Source organism: Lactuca serriola, chromosome 9, assembly GCF_051521515.1.
Source record: "Lactuca serriola cultivar US96UC23 chromosome 9, Lser_US96UC23_V15, whole genome shotgun sequence".
NCBI lineage: Eukaryota > Viridiplantae > Streptophyta > Magnoliopsida > Asterales > Asteraceae > Lactuca > Lactuca serriola.
Window position 1 is genome coordinate 133,078,202 of NC_136416.1, and position 18,260 is coordinate 133,096,461.

Genomic DNA, 18,260 nt, shown 5'->3' on the forward strand with positions numbered 1-18,260 from the left:
CTGAAACCAAAACTATAAACTGTAAGCACAAAGCTTAGTGAGTTCCCCCATCGTACCACATACCATACAAACACATAACATACATATTGCCAGGCTATTCTGGGGTGCCTGACTACCCGGTACGGCCATTCTGGGGTGCCGACTACCCGTGCGGCCATTCTGGGGTGCCGTCCTACCCGTGTCAAGCCATTCTGGGGTGCTGACTACCCGTGTCAATCCATTTTGGGGTGCTGACTACCCATCGGTCCTAACAACCGATCCTCGGGGACTAGTCCCCTCCTACTACCTCTATCGCATAACATAACAAGCCATCATGCAAGCATATCATCACGTACTGTCAGACATTTTTGGGGTGTCTAAACTACCCTTCGGTCCTATCAACCGATCTCTACTTCTATCTCATATAACATATCATATTAGCATATAACATATCAGGTAGTAGCAACCTAGATGATATCACAAAGACAATCATCTAACATACGACTCCTACTGGTGGGCCGGCATTGTGGCCGTAGACCCACCGCTACTGGAAGGTAACTCACCTCGAAGTAGCCGCTGAACTGATCGGGAACTGACTGTCTACTGCTGTTGCTGCTGCTCCGGAAATCCTCCGGCTGCAAATCCCACAACATACACAATCAAACACTGCTAATTGTCCTTTCGGTAAAATGACCTTTCTACCCCTGATCATGCCCTAAGACAAAGTCAGAGTCAACTTTCAGTTGACCCGACTCGCCGAGTTGGCTCTCCAACTCGCCGAGTCCCTACCCAGACGATTGTCCTGAATCCCGTTTCTACTCGTCGAGTTAGGCGATGACTCAACGAGTTCTCCTTCTAAACTGATATTCAAGTCCTTCATCCTACTCGCCGAGTTGTATGAACAACCCGTCGAGTTCATCTTCATCCAATGAACACTTATGTTGCGACTCGCCGAGTTGTATGAACAACTCGCCGAGTCTGTTCTTGATCTAAGGAGATTTCCTTGAACTCGCCGAGTCAGGGCATTGACTCGCCGAGTTCCTCCATGGATGAGTTCAGCTCCCAACTCACTGAGTCACACCCCGTGACTCAATGCTCACACTCGACTCTACGGAAAGGGGACAACTCAAAGACTCACGAGTAGACTTGCCGAGTCTGATGAACGACTCGCCGAGTCGTCGCCATGCAATCACTATATCCGCGATTTTGCTCGATTCCAGTCCATGCCATTTACAGATCTGGGTTCCTAGAGCATGAATGATACGTAAAGTTTCCTACTTTACGTGTAGATACTCACCAATGAGGGATTTAGGGCTCAAAATGCCTCAAAAGGGTAGATCTAGGGTGAACAAGCCACATGGGTCCATAAAGGTAACAGATCTGAGCTCCTGGAGCTCAATCTTGCCTAGATCTAAAGGCCAATCAACCTATCACGGCCTATATTGCACATACAAGCTTGGGGATTGGCTCAAGAATGACTTAAATGAAGTAATAAGCATAGAAACAGGGGGAAAACGGGCTATACCTCAAAGGAACTGCTGAGAGAGCACAAAGATGCTTGGATTCCTTCCCTTCCTCTTGATCTACTTCTCTTTTGCCTCAAAACCTTCAAGAACACACAACAATTGCTTCAAACTCTCAATGAACAAGCTTAGAACGAGGGTTGGGAGCTCTAGGGGGAAATGGGGGCTGGCTTGGGGCGGATAAGTGGTTTAAATAGGGTGCAAACCCTTGAAACTTAGGGTTTCATCCAACAGCGGCGACTCGTCGAGTCCGGAATATGGACTCGCCGAGTCACCAACTTAAACGTGTCCCGGGTCTCGTATCTACTCGGCGAGTCGGGCCTATGACTCGCCGAGTCCAAGGCTAAAAAGAAGAGAATACTCGAATAAGATTTATATACCAGGAACCAGGTGCTACAGTAACCAACATTCAGGAAAGCATGGGGCTTTCCTGTGGAAACATTTACATAACTAAATAAGTGTAACAAACTGGATAACCTTACATCTTTGACAAATGGTAACATACAATCAGAAAGGTATGGGACTTTCCTGGGGATCCATTGGTACATAACCAGAACAGTATAACAAAACAGATAACCTAAATGTACATTTTCACAAGGGTAAACATGTTTTCAGTGTACAACTTTACTTTACATAATGTGAAACAACAACCAACCTTTTTAATAAAATGTGAGATTTTCTTGGCGTGTGTTACATTTTCAGAAACAGAAAGGAAACATGAACATTTTCACAGAACAAAAACCGCCTATGAACTCACCAGCGTTATGCTGATTTTCAAACCGCTTGTGTTCTCAGGTCAACGTTAGAACAAGTACCGAAGATCCTTTTATCCCAAATTCGGAGTGCTCAGAAGACCCGTTTCATTTTGTTCATATATATATATATATATATATATATATATATATATATACTATGTATCACAACTGTACAACTTTACTTTTGAAACAATTGTAAAACTTTTCTATATGTAATGTAATGGTTGTTCTACTTTACTTACTATGTACATTGGATTTGATACTCAACGTGGAGTCAACCCCGGAAATGTTTCCGCCTTCGGTTTTCGGGGTGTGACATATTGGTATCAGAGCCCTTGTTTATAGTGAATAAAGTATACCAAACCTTACATGGTATAAAACTATAAACACTAAAGGGCCTAAGTGCTCTGAAATAAAAGTATCTTCAAACTATAAGTATTTTCAAAAGTATACAAGTATACCAAACCGTCGAGATCCGTAACTACAAGTAGAACAAAACATAAGTAAATGGGTGTTGTGTACTACGGTTAAAACTGGGTAGTTATGTAGTCGTGTCTAGGATCAATATAGCCTGGCCAACTATATTCATTCGAGACACGACCGACATGTGCTTGGGAGTGACTGTGGTATGCGGCATGCCTAAAACTTACCCTAATACCATAATCATCGCGACAGTGTAGTAACGAATCATGAAATACTATGGGAGTATTTCTCGAGCCAATTCTTTGTAAGAATCCTCGTTCACGTATAGACCCTTGATCATTCCATTGGCGATAGTTTACTTGCTTCGATAACTCTTTTCTGCTTTATCGCTTATTTGGAATAAATATATGTCATATCTCTCGATTCAATTCAAAGGACTTATCATCCTCCCTTTCTTGATCTTATTAGATCAAGATGCCTCCCAGAAAGAGACCCAGCTCAAAGACCAACAACCCTCCACCACCACCTCCTCCTGAAATTGATCCCGTGTTATTCCAGACAGCTGTTACCGCCGCGGTGGCAGCTGCCATGTCCCAATTGAACACCGGTGGTTCCGGTGGTTCGGGAGGTGGTACTCAAGATCAAGAAAGCAATCAGGGACACCGAAAAGACAACAAACAGTAGCAGTCCATGCTGCTACTACCCTCGTTGCTGCTGCTTCTGTTGTGGGATCCACAGCTCCAACTCCTACCAGCCGGTATGCTGGTAATCTCCCTCTCTGTGACAAGTGCAAGTATCACCACAACCCTGGCCCCTATCGAGAACTTTCCTGTACCAATTATGGTAAGAAGGGGCCCACAGTCTGATTCTGCAAAGCTCCGGCCCAATCGGCCAATCAATCTTCGGGAGCAGGCGTTGGTCAAGCCTGCTACAACTGTGGTGAAGCTGGGCACTTTAAAAGGAACTGCCCTAAGAAGTCTACTGCTGACAACACCGGAAGGGTCCTCGCCATGGGACGGGAGGAAGCGGTCGTCGATCCCACTGTTTTCTCGGGTATGTTCCTTCTCGACAACTCATATGCTAATATTCTTTTCGATTCGGGTGCTGAGAGGAGCTTTATTAGTCATGCATTCAAACATAACCTAAAACATAATTCCCAACCTTTAACCGAAACGTTTACCGTCGAGATGGCTAACGGTGAGAAGGAAAGCGCTAGCGAGGTGTTCGTAGGTTGTACCCTTACCCTGAACGACCATTCGTTTCCTATCGATCTTATGCCGGTATCCATAAAGAGTTTTGATTTCATCATTGGTATGGATTGGTTGAGTCCCAATCATGCGGATATCCTTTGTTTTGAAAAAGCCATCCGTCTCAACCTTCCTTCGGGTCAAACTCTAGTAATCTATGGTGATAAACTCAGTTCCAATCTTCGCATCATTTCCTGCATCAAAGCTCAAAAACTCCTGCGAAAGGAGTGCATTGCATTCTTGGCCCATGTAATCAACGAGAAAAAGGAAGTCAAAGACCTCGCGAGCATCCCCGAAGTCTGTAACTTTCCTGATGTGTTTCCCGAAGAGCTTCCAGGAATCCCTCCCGAGCGTCAGGTCGAGTTCCGTATTGACCTAATTCCTGGGGCTACTCCCGTAGCAAAGTCTCTGTATCGCTTAGCTCCAGCAGAGATGCAGGAGTTATCCAGTCAACTCAATGAGTTGCTCAGTAAAGGATTCATTAGACTGAGTTCCTCACCCTGGGGAGCTCCGGTTTTGTTTGTCAAGAAGAAAGATGGATCCTTTCGGATGTGTATCAATTATCGCGAGCTGAACAAGTTGACTGTCAAAAACCGATATCCTCTTCCACGAATAGATGACCTCTTCGATCAACTCCAGGGAGCCAATTACTTCTCCAAGATTGACCTTTGGTCAGGGTACCATCAGCTACGAGTTCATGAAAGTGATGTGTCCAAAACAGCTTTCAGTACTCGATATGGACACTACGAATTCGTAGTGATGCCCTTTGGTCTAACCAACGCACCGGCGGTGTTCGTGGACCTAATGAACCGGGTGTGTCGTCCTTATCTGGACAAGTTTGTCATTGTGTTCATTGATGACATACTCGTCTATTCCCGAAGTGAAGAAGACCACAAACAACACTTGAGGCTAGTGTTGGAAACCCTGCGATCCGAGAAGTTGTACGCGAAATTTTCCAAATGCGAGTTCTGGATTCGGAAGGTAACTTTCCTTGGTCATGTAGTAAGCGAGGAGGGTATTCATGTAGATCCTTCCAAGATAAAGGCGATAGAGAATTGGTCAGCACCGAAGACACCCACAGAAATCCGGCAATTCTTGGGTCTCGCTGGCTATTATCGGAGATTTATCCAGAACTTTTCCAGAATCGCTAAACCCTTAACCACTCTAACATAGAAAGGTGTACCCTTTTGTTGGAGTGATAAACAAGAAATTGCATTCCAGACGCTGAAGAAAGCCTTGTGCAGTGCGCCTGTTCTGTCCCTACCCGAAGGGACAGAGGACTTCGTTGTCTACTGCGATGCGTCTAATCAAGGCTTAGGCTGTGTGCTTATGCAAAGGGGAAAAGTAATTGCCTATGCTTCTAGACAGCTGAAGGCACACGAGGTCAACTATACCACACACAACTTGGAGCTAGGAGCCGTAGTCTTTGCGTTGAAGATTTGGAGACATTACCTCTACGGAACCAAATGCACGATTTTCACTGATCACAAGAGCCTGCAACACATCTTTGACCAGAAAGGCTTGAACATGAGACAACGACGATGGGTAGAACTACTCAGTTATTATGAGTGTGAAATCTGTTACCATCCCGGCAAGGCCAATGTGGTAGCAGATGCCCTAAGCCGAAAGGAGAGTGCAGGCCGTAAAGTGAAGAACCAGACGATGACCATTCATTCCAACCTACCCATGCAAATCCGAGAAGCCCAGTTAGAAGCCCTCAAACCTGAGAACATGTCGACAGAAGCCTTGAGAGGAATGGAAAAGAAACTTGAGATCAGAGGTGCCGGAGTCTATCATTTTGTGGATCGGATTTGGATTCCCAAGTTCGGAGGATTCAGAGAGATAGTTATGGAGGAAGCGCACAGAACCAGATACTCTTTTCACCCGGGCTCTGACAAGATGTACTTAGATCTCAAGAAACAATATTGGTGGCCAAACATGAAGGCTGAGATAGCTACATTTATGCGCAAGTGTCTGACTTGCGCCAAGGTTAAAGTTGAGCATCAGAAACCCTCGGGTCTGGTCCAGCAACCCGAGATACCCGAATGGAAATGGGAGATGATTACCATGGATTTCATCACCAAGCTACCCAGGTGTCCGAGTGGGTATGATACCATTTGGGTAATTGTCGATCGTTTAACAAAGTCCGCTCACTTCATTCCGATCAAAGAATCATTCAAGATGGAAAGACTCGCGCGGATTTACGTCCAAGAGGTAGTCCGACTGCACGGTGTACCTACGTCCATTATCTCTGATCGAGATAGCAGGTTTACCTCCCGATTTTGGCAGTCCCTCCAGAAAGCTCTTGGAACCAAACTGGATATGAGCACGGCGTATCATCCTCAGACTGATGGACAAAGTGAGAGAATAATCCAAACCCTAGAGGACATGCTTAGGGCATGTGTCATTGACTTTGGAAAGTCGTGGGACACACATCTACCTTTAATCGAATTCTCGTACAACAACAGTTACCACACCAGCATTAGGGTTGTCCCGTTTGAAGCCCTATACGGTCGCAAGTGCAGATCCCCTCTGTGCTGGGCCGAGGTGGGGGATACACAGTTAGCCAAGAGTCGAGTTCCGGACAGTGCTCTCACTGGTCCTGAAATCATCCGTGAAACCACCGAGAAAATCATCCAAATCCGAGAACGACTGAAAGCTTCACGTGATCGCCAGAAGAGTTACGCTGATAACCGTCGGAAACCACTGGAATTCCAGGTTGGAGACCATGTCCTGTTGAAGGTCTCGCCCTGGAAAGGCACTGTACGCTTTGGTAAGCATGGGAAACTTAATCCGAGGTACATTGGACCTTTCGAGATCCTCGCCAGGATTGGTCTGGTAGCCTATAAACTTCGTTTACCTCACGAGCTCAGTAACATCCATCCCGTCTTCCATGTTTCAAATCTCAAGAAGTGCCTATCCGATGAAACCCTAGTGATTCCTTTAGACGAGATCGAGATCGATGAAAACCTCAACTTCCTGGAGGAACCGATCGAAATCATGGATCGAGAAGTCAAACGTACGAAACAAAGTCGCATCCCGTTAGTGAAGGTTCGTTGGAATGCCAAGTGGGGACCGGAGTTCACTTGGGAGCGGGAAGATTCGGTGAGACAGAAGTATCCGCAACTCTTTCTAGATCCATGATTTGTATTTTGTCTTGTATCTTGTCTTGAATTTCGGGACGACATTCCCTCTAACGGGGGGATAATGTAACAGCCCAAAATTCCATATCACTTCTTGTAACTCAAGTTGTAATCCAATTCGATCAACCAAACGCCGTTTCCAAATCCGTTTCCGATTTCGTCGTTAAATTAAGTCATTATCATATATCGACCTAAAATGACTTAATGGGTGTCTTAATTCCATTTGAAATCATTCTAACACCCCATAAAAGTTATCGGAATAATTCTAGAATCGACCATATCGGGTTACGGCAATTTGGTCGGGTGCGACCAAAAGCCCCGCCTAACGCCGGTATCGGGTAGAATTCCGCCGTGTCCAATTTCCGACCACTATATAAATGATTCAAAGCTTCCATTTGAAGCTTTTGGCCATCTTTCCTTATTCACTTTCCAACCTCTCTCCTCATCCATAATCAAAGGTCCAAAAACAAAGATTTAAGGCTCCAAATCAAAGAGGTAACATCCCTAACTTGTTATCTAACCTCTTTAGCCTTCAAATTGATGTTTAATTTGAGAATTAGGACTTGGAACATGTGTTTACAGCCAAGGATCAATCTTGGGCCGTAAACACTTGAAAATGGGGTTTTTAAGCCAATTAACCCTTCCAAATCATTGTTGGGACTTAGATACGACTTTGAGACTTACAAATCGGGACTTGAAACATTTAAAACATGAATTTTGAGGGACAAAAGAGAGTTTATGGCCAAGGCATGTCCTTGGGCCGTAAACTCCTCAAACATGGGGAGTAAACACCATTTAACATGTTAGAATGCCTTGAAATTCAACCAATAGCCTTGGAATAAATCATAGAACCATCTAAAAATAGTTTGGAGACCATAAAAATATCAAAACACCACATATAAGAGTTTACGGCCATAGAACATACTCCAAGGTCGTAAACTCCTATTTATATGTCAAATGATGCCTTTATACCATCCCAAAGCTTGGAAAATTAACTAGAATCACATGTGATTGTCCTAAGCACCTCAAATTAATTTTGGTTTAAGCTTGGGGGAGTTTACGGCCATAAACTCCATGTTTACAGCCGTGAACTCCCATAAATGGTGTATAAATCCAAACAAATTAATCCAAGGCATTTTAGAAGTTCATTCCAACAATCCCCATGTCCATTCAAGCCATTAAACCCTCAAAATCACACCCACATGAGTTCACGGCCGTGAACTCATGTATGTGTGTGTTATATGGCCGTAAACTCCATAAAATGTTTACTCTTGGGGAGTAAGCTCAAATCCTAAGTCCCTAGTGCCATATCACGTCCGAAGATGTCACCCGGGTCACTCCAAACGCTCGTTTTGAGGTGTTTAACCTCGTTGGAGTGTAATGTTCCATATAATTAGTGATTGTAAATCTAATTAGATATATATGGACATTATTACATTGTATATAGGGACATTGCGAGTAATCAAGCCTCGAACAAGAAAATTTGAGATTTTCTTGGCGTGTGTTACATTTTCATAAACAGAAAGGAAACATGAACATTTTCACAAAACAAAAACCGCTTATGAACTCACCAGCGTTATGCTGATTTTCATACCGCTTGTGTTCTCAGGTCAACGTTAGAACAGGTACCGAAGATCCTTTTTGCCCGAAGTCGGAGTGCTCAGAAGACCCGTTTCATTTTGTTCATATATATATATATATATATATACTATGTATCACAACTGTACAACTTTACTTTTGAAACAGTTGTAAAACTTTTCTATATGTAATGTAATGGTTGTTCTACTTTACTTACTATGTACATTGGATTTGATACTCAACGTGGAGTCAACCCCGAAAATTTTTCCGCCTTCGGTTTTCGGGGTGTGACACACTTAGATTTTATGGTGTATGTGTTCCTATACATGTGATGTTGTCAAAACCATAATCACAAGACAAGGTTATTGACAAATCCAAACACATATGGATTGAAATTGTGCAGTCTTTACTTCTTGCCACCTGGCAGCCCAAGGGACTGCCATTGCTTCCAAGTTTTTATGCAACAAATTGAGAACTCTCAGAACTCATATGCAAAGCCAAATTTAACTGGAATGGGCACATAAATAGAATATGTCAACACGATAGGTTATAAACCTCAAGTCGTGTGCTAGTGATAAACTACATGTTTTATTCTTGATTAGATCTTGAAGTTCTCATAATCTTTAAGACTCCCACTATCCTCTTGACGTATAAGACTATCTTGCCAAATATTCAAGAGATGGTGCAGATTCTTTATCAAGACAAACACTTCACACAATTGGCCTAAGTTGGTCTTTGTTTTATCTAAAACATTACAACTTACCAATTTCAAATGTATAAGAGTAGGACACTTTTACTCTTACATTTGACAAGTGTTTTAAACCTTTCTTTAAGATACGTCACTCAACTTACAGTCTTGGAGTATGACTCTAAGACTCGTTTTGGAACGAAGTATGACTCATCTTCTTGATTTAACCATTCCAACAATTCAAGATTCCTCTTCTTCGTCATAAGAATGCATTAAGATGTCCTTAGAGGACTAATTGTGACATGATTTCTAAATCATTAAAATGATCACAAAACATGATACTATAGTAATCTCCCATCTTTTCAGATTTGAGAAACTTTTATCCTTCTACCTAATTTGAATCTTCTCATTCGTTCTGCCATATATCGAAACTTTTCCAATGTTTCAGAATTATACTTAAACTTGTAAGTATAACCATATTTACTAAACTTTAAGTAAATCATGATGAACAGTCTTTTCGATCTTTTGTGGTGGACTTGACCAGTGCACAAGAATGTGTACTCGATCCTTTAGTCCTTCACTTGACTCACATATACATGTGAATAAGGAAATAGTCTTAATTTTCCAAAGATGAAAATTCTCATTCATCATACTGTACAACTTGCATGATTTCCAAGTTTCTATCCAATTGAAACCTTGGGTGATGAGAATCTTTCCTTATTTGGTAAATTTAGACACTACCACAAATGAAAGGAACAAATCCATTTTCCAATACTGCTATCAATGGAATCATATAAGCAACAATTTTCCACAAATGTCATTGTAAGGATACTTAGAGTAAATGAAATAAAAAATTTCCTTTTATTTTAAAAAACTTTGCAGAAAAACTTATCCTTAGAGTGCAAAAGTATATGGAAAACTTGTTGTTATCTATTCCTAAGCAATATATCATAACTCCTAAGTGACAACTCAAAATTCTGTTCACCAAACCATGCGATTGAAATCCATCTTCGCGATTAGAATCAACATATACTTCCTTTAAGTTTCTTCACTTTTCTTTGATTTTTAAAACATCAACATGTGACCCAGTCACATCATGTAACAAGAATCTCAGAATAGAAACTTAACAGAGTTAGATAGTGGTCTTTACCTGAAGTAGAATCAAACTTATTGACTTGATCAACCTTATGATCTTTTAGGTAAATAGGCAGCTTCGCAATAAATGCCCCTTCCTTTGGCAAGAGAAACATATGGACTCTTTGTAAATGATACATGGAACTATTGTAGACTTGCCTTTCTCTTTACCATTTGGCCAACCTAGTTGACTATGGTCAATCCCTTTCCTTGGGAAGAGAAGGCTTTTCTAGATATCCAATGTTACCATTGTCAATGTCCATGGTAGATTGGGAAGTTGATCTATTAATCAAATTTGCTTTACCAAAGCTCCAAATCATTGCTGATTCAGCAACACCAAGCAAATAGATAAGATCATTAAGGGTCATGTCATAGTCTATTTCATAGCAGTCCCAAAGGAGCTCATTATGTGACTTAGAAAGTGATTGAACATCCAACTTTCTTAAGACTTTGACACCCAACTCTTCCAGCTTGTCAATATGTGACTTCATCTCCAAGATGTGAGCACACATAGACCTTGCTTTCCATTAGGGCTTGAGTGACCTTGAACTTGTGGGTTCGGGAGAATAATTGGAGGAGATGGAGGAAGTGAAGTTCCAAGAGATTTTGGAAGATCATAGATGTCTAAATTTAACAACCCGAAGTTATCCATCGCCTAAACCCTTGTTGTCCGTAAGACCCGTTTTTAGAAATTCGCTCCGGTTTCATTTTTGGGCTAATTTATTCAAACTCACATGATTATTATAATCTAATGAGTGTCCAAACCTCTTAGGAACTCATGAAATTGGCCCAAATTATTGATTTGAAAACTTTTAGAACCGTTCCCGCCGAATTACGACAACTTAATCGGGTGCGACCAAAAGCCCCGTTTAAGGTCGGTATCGGGTAGAATTCCACCGTGTCCAAATCCCTAACACTATTTAAAGTGTTCTAAGCTTCCATTTGAAGCTTTTGCTTCATCTCACAACTCTCTCTCTAACCTCTCTCCTCAACCAAAAGAACTAGGTCCAAAACACCAAATTAAGGCTTCAAATTTTCAAGGTAACTTCCCTAACTTGTTATACAACCCCTCCAGCTTTCAAATCTGAGTATAAGCCATGGATTAGGACCATTATCATGAGTTTACGGCCCTAGAACAGTCCTAGGCCATAAACTCATATAAATGGGGTTTTTGAGCAACAAAACCCTTCCAAACCACAATTAGACCTTAGATATAGCTAGATGACTTAATGGAATGGACTTAGAACACCCTAAACATGAATTTTGAGGAAAAAATATGAGTTTACGGCCAAGGAATATGCTTGGGCCGTAAACCCCTCATACATGGGGAGTAAACTCATTTTAGCATATTAAAAAGTCATATAACTCCACCAATAGCCTTGGAATAAATCCTAGAATCATCTAAAAATAGTTTGGGGACCTTAAACATGATGAAATCATACCATTTAGGAGTTTATGGCCATAGCTTCCCAAGAAATAGTTCCAGGGCCGTAAACTCATAATATCATGTTAAATGGTGCCCTAAATTCATACCAAGGCTTGTAAAAATTATTGGAATCACATATGATTAATCTAAGGCCATTAAATCATCAATCTAAGGGGGTATAGGAGCTTAAGGCCGTAAACTCCATGTTTAGGGCCGTAAACTCTCTTTTGTGGTGTTATTGGTGATTTAATTCCTTCCAAAGCCTTAGATAAATTCATCCCAATCATCCCTCAAGTGTTATTGACCATTTTAGCACCATAAAGCACCCAAACATGAGTTCACGGCCGTGAACTCATGTGTGTATGGTATAAGAGGCTAAAAACTCCATAAGGAGTTTACTCTTGAAGAGTAAACTCAATTCCCAAGTCCCACGCATCAATACACGTCCGTAGATGTCACCCGGGTCACTCCAAACACTCGTTTTGAAGTGTTTTCGCTCATTAGAATGTAATATCATATCTAATTAGTAATTTAAAATCTAATTAGATATATTTGTATACCATTTCATATTACATAGGAACCTCGCGTGTTATCAAGCCTCGAATCGACACATAGCGTCCGAACCAACACGTTTTCTCGTCTGGTGAGTTCATACCCCTACCATTTTTCAACGGTTTTTAAATGTTTTCAGGGGGGGGGGGGAATACGAGCAAAAGTACAAGGATATCTTGTACTTAAATTCATTATTCATTTAAATTGTTTCATAATTTGCACACTTTTAAGAATTGAAAACCTTCTAACAAACTGTTTTAACTTGCAGAGTTGTTTGTTCAAACGTTTTCAATTCTTATTATATACTGTTATGTTTCACAATTGATTGTTCACACTTATATTGATAGAGATCATAAAACATTGTAATGTCTGTAATAAAACACCTAGGCTCGAGTGTAAAGGACAGGCACCATTAGAACTTAGTTAGTCATAGATACTACTTCCCTAGGCACGAGAAGTAAAGAGTAATCTTAAAGATTGGAGACACGTCCTCTGTAACACTTCCTTGGCACGAGAGAGTGGAGGACTACCCCTGTAACCAGAATCTCCAGGAGGGAGAACGTGACTTGAGTGTATAGATCTATACGGGACTGACAATCCCGCACCTGGCTACTAGCTACAGCCGAACCGAAAGGTTCAAGGGTGACGAAAGTCATAAAAAGAATACTGGCCCTGGCCCGAGTCATATCTAGTCTGAAGTATGGTTAAGGACTCGCAATCAAGATTATGAACACTTCACACTTAATTATTAGTTTTATGTACGTAATAAAACTAATGTACATTTATGGATAATCAAACTTTCAGGAGAATTCATACACACACATTTAGAAAAATATGGGATTTTCCTGGGGATAACACTAAACATAATCGGAATCGGTAACAATTCGCACACACACACACACACATTCAGGAAAATATGGGATTTTCTTGGGGATAACACTGAACATAATCAGAATTGGTAACAGTTACATGTAGGAAAATATAGGATTTTCCTAGGTAACAGTAATACGTAACCAGAAACGTGTAACAATTTAGATACCAAACTTTACAATTCACAACAACAATCATGTTTTCAGTGTACATCTTTTACATTACATTTTGGATTTGGTAACCAACTTTTAAGAAAATATGGGATTTTCTTGGATAACCACTTTTTCAGGAAACCAAAGGAACTCGTACATTTTCAGAAAAAGTAACCGCTTATGAACTCACCAGCTTTATGCTGATTTTCAAACCGCTTGTATTCTCAAGTCCGCATTAGACAGGTACCCGATGAATCTCTTTTGGCGAAGACGGAATGCGTAGAAGACTTGTCTCATTTTGTTCATATATACTATGTATCACACTTGTACAATTTACTTTTGAAACAAATGTAAACTTTTATATATGTAATGTAATGGTTGTTTACTTTGCTTACTATGTGCATTGGATTTGATACTCAACGTGGAGTCCGCCCCGGAAATATTTCCGCCTTCGTTTTTCGGGGTGTGACACTAAACTAGACATCTTTTGGGAGAGATTCAAGATAGTTGATTTAAAGTCCTTAGTATAACACCTAATATTAAATATTAAGGCTAGGACCTAACACAATATTTTATAACTTGGAAGAGGGATGCCGTAATCCAAGCTATGAAATATTTGAAGGTAGGTGAATGACGATTCACCAATTTCCACCATGAAAAACGAAATCATTTAATTATGTTTTACATGAATTTGAAACTCCTAGATCTGTTGAGATTCATTGAACTTTCAATGACATGTTTCAATCTCGAGTGTGCCCTTTAGGTTTTGTGACTGGGATGTCGAGGATCACAAAACAAGGTGTGAAGTAACCATGCAAATTACTTGGTACCCTTAATATTTACCCCATAATCGATGTGTTGGTTAACCATACGCGCTCCACCAATACTATGATAAATATTAAGTTACCCTTTGCCTACCTTGTTATATCAAGCTAATGTGTCGGTTGACCACACACGCTCCACTATCCAACTTAAGCAAAGTGCAAAGTGTAATTTCATGGATTAGCACCTTATTCACGTTTTCCTAAGTAACTAAGATTGGGTATTAATAAGAGTTTAGTCACTTAGTATTTATCATTAATACTTTTAATTAAAGGAGAATTATAGTCCTTGTCCTACCTGTTCGGCTAATGACCCTCCACCAGTCAAGGAAGCGGTGGGTGAGAGTGGACACCCATTAAACTGCCATTTTATAGGCAGTAACCTTATACCCCCTTATAGACCGGCTTCGTGAATGAGGCCTACTAATGGTAAGACGACTTACTCATATACATATATATATATATATATATATATATATATATATATATATATATATTATTATTAACTTATAATGTTATAAAGTATAATGGTTGAATTTTAAGTTTTAAAATTCTAAGGGCTTAACTTAGAATTAAAGTATTCATAAGGGAAAACTTTTCAAATTCCAAAACTTGAGGGCAAGTTTTGAAACTATTCAAAACTATTCAATTCCATAACTTATGTGTTTAAAGTAGTTTTAATCCAAAAACTCTTCAAGTTCCATATCTTGAGGACAAGTTATGGAAGGCTTTAAACTATTAAAAAAATATGACTTTTCTTTATTCATAACCTATGGAAATATTTATGAGTTTTATGCATCTTAAATGTGACTTTTCATATAACTTGAGGACAAGTTACAAAAACACATTTTAGAATCAACTCTTAGATTAATTTGGATTGAAAACAACAATTTCACATAACTTTTCTATTAATCTAAGCAACTCATGAACAAGATAAGTCAAATCAAACTTTTTCATGTAATTAGCCTAAACCTTAAACTAATACAAAACATGAATCTATTGAAAATTATCTTTGAAATTGGATTAGCATGAACATTACCACATCAAAAATAGGTTTATAAGTTGAAAAACAGCTTGGGGTAATGTTCCTAGTCCATTTCCAGCCAAAACAGTCGAAGATATGCTGTCTGGGGGTCCAACTCGTCGAGTGCATGAACCAACTCGACAAGTTGGATCGTTTTGAACACTTTTAAGGCATGGAATCATTGAGTCCCCTGATGGACTCACCGAGTCAGTTGCCCAGACAACAAAAACCTTCGATTTTTAACTAGATTTTGCAAGTATAACAAGAAAACAAGCCTAGGCTCTGATACCACTTTTAGGTTATGAGCATTCTAACACTCCTAAGTGTACATGCAACCCTAAATACCTTGGATCTATGTTTTCTCTATTATACATGCAAATATGAATATTCCAAGGTATTACCCTAACTAGCATACAATCTTTTGATACTTGGGTAATAAAATGGATAGAATACATACATTGTTGATGTAGCTTGACTCCATGAAGCTCGAGAGCCTAATGCCCCAAGTGTGACACCTCAAATGGTTCACACAACATCACCAACACATGGAATAACCATGAGAAGAAGACACATGAACTCTAGAAATCGGCTTGCCCTCTTGTGTATACACTAGTGCCAATTTCTTAACCTAAAGGGGTCTTTATATAGTGTGGCTATTAGGGTTACACCATGTAACTCATGACTTTACCTATTCCTTATACTCCATGGATTTAAACCTCCATGGAGTATCCATGGGTCACCACATGGGTTAAACCCAAAATAAGGAATCTTGGATCATAAGCCCACATATATAAGAATGATTGATTTACACAATCAATCCCCATATATTTAATTAGTCTCTTTTTGATCTCTAAATTAAGTGCAAATTTGTTCTTGATCAATACTAATTAAATAACATGATTTCATATTAATATATTAGAACTTATAATATATTAATATGTCACAAATGTCCTCTCCTACCAAACGGTCTATCCAAATGTTCTGATGCCATGCAACCCAAATGGACCATGCCGAGTCAGGTCAAGTACATACCAATTATAGTTATGGACTTAGGCACTAATCCAACATGAAGCTCATAAGACACGAGACTCCGTCCATCCAGGATCGGATAAGATGTACCTGGATATCAAACAACATTATTGGTGGTCGAACATGAAAGCGGAAATTGCTACCTATGTGGGCAAGTGCCTGACTTGCGCAAAGGTTAAGGTAGAATATCAGAAGCCCTCGGGACTATTACAACAACCAATGATATCCGAGTGGAAATGGGAACGAATAACAATGGATTTTATAACCAAATTCCCTAAATTGGCTAAAGGGCTAGATGCCATTTGGGTGATTGTCGATTGGTTGACTAAATCCTACCATTTCCTACCAATAAGAGATACATACAAAATGAAGAGATTAACTCAGATCTACATAAAGGAGGTGGTGAGACTTCATGGGGTGCCTATATCTATCATTTCTAACCGAGATAGTAGATTCACGTCATAATTATGGCAGTCACTCAGAAAGCAATGGGGACCCAACTCGATATAAGTACTGCCCACCACCCCCAGACCGACGGCTAAAGTGAGTGAACCATTCAAACACTTGAAGATATGCTCTGAGCTTGTGTGATAAATTTTGGCAAGGCATGGGATACCCACTTGCCACTAATTGAGTTCTCCTACAACAACAACTACCATACAAGCATTAAAGTCGCTCCCTTCGAGGCCTTGTATGGTCGGAAATGCAGATCACCTCTTTGTTGGGCTGAGGTAGGAGACACCCAGTTAGCAAAGGGACAGGTACTAAACAACAAACTCACAAGGCCTAAGATCATTTGGGAAACAACGGAGAAAATAGTTCAAATCAGGGTATGACTCCAAGCATTACGAGACTGACAAAAGAGTTATGTTGATAAAAGGTGAAAGCCTCTGGAGTTTCAAGTAAGAGATCGAGAGCTATTAAAAGTCTCTCCCTAGAAAGGGATGATTCGGTTTGGAAAAAGGGGAAAACTAAATCCACGATACATCGGACCACTCGAGATTCTTGCCCGAATCGGCCCGGTGGCCTACAAGCTGCAGTTACCCCGGAGCTTAAAAACGTACACCCAGTATTCTACATATCAAACGTCAAGAAAAGCCTATCAGATGAAACCCTCGTTGTTCCCCTAGATGAGATCGAGGTGAACAAGAATCTCCTGTTCGTCGAAGAGCAGGTTGAAATCATAGACAAATAGGTAAAGCGTACAAAACAAAGCCACATTCTGATTGTGAAGGTTTGATGGAGTGCTAAGCGCGGACCGTAATTCACATGGGAAAGCGAGGATCAAATGATGCGAAATTACCCTCACCTTTTCCCTAGTTCCTAAGAATAGCTTTCAAAAGAATTCCGGGACAAAATTCCCTTTAACGGGAGGATTATGTCACAACTAGCATTTTAGGGCTAGGAAATTCTGTTCATGTGTAAATAACTCCTAGTGGATCTTGTAACCCTAATTTTGATGCTATACATGTTGTTCATTCAAAAATGACAATTCAAGTCGAAACTCCCTCATGAAAGCTCTAAACCTAATTCAATACACTACACTTACTCAACTTTGGGCTTGTAACCCTAACTTCCCAGTTCAAACCTCGTAATGGGCTAGGCACTCTTATTGGGCCCTAATGGGCCGGAAATCTCTTAATTTGGTCTTTTGGGCCAAGAACCCACATTTGGGCCCTAGTGGACCGAAATTGATCATTTAACACTGATGTGGGCTGTAAGTCATGTAATGGGCTTTATTGGGTCATAAACATTTTCTTTGAACCTTATAGGGCGCAAATTGATATTGGAGCTCTTATCGGGCCTTCCAAGGCCGAAAACTCCTAATGGTCCCTATTGGGCCGAAAACTCATGCATATAGCCTTCATGGACCGAAATTCATTTATTTTGGGCTTCTAAACCAAAAACCCTATTCG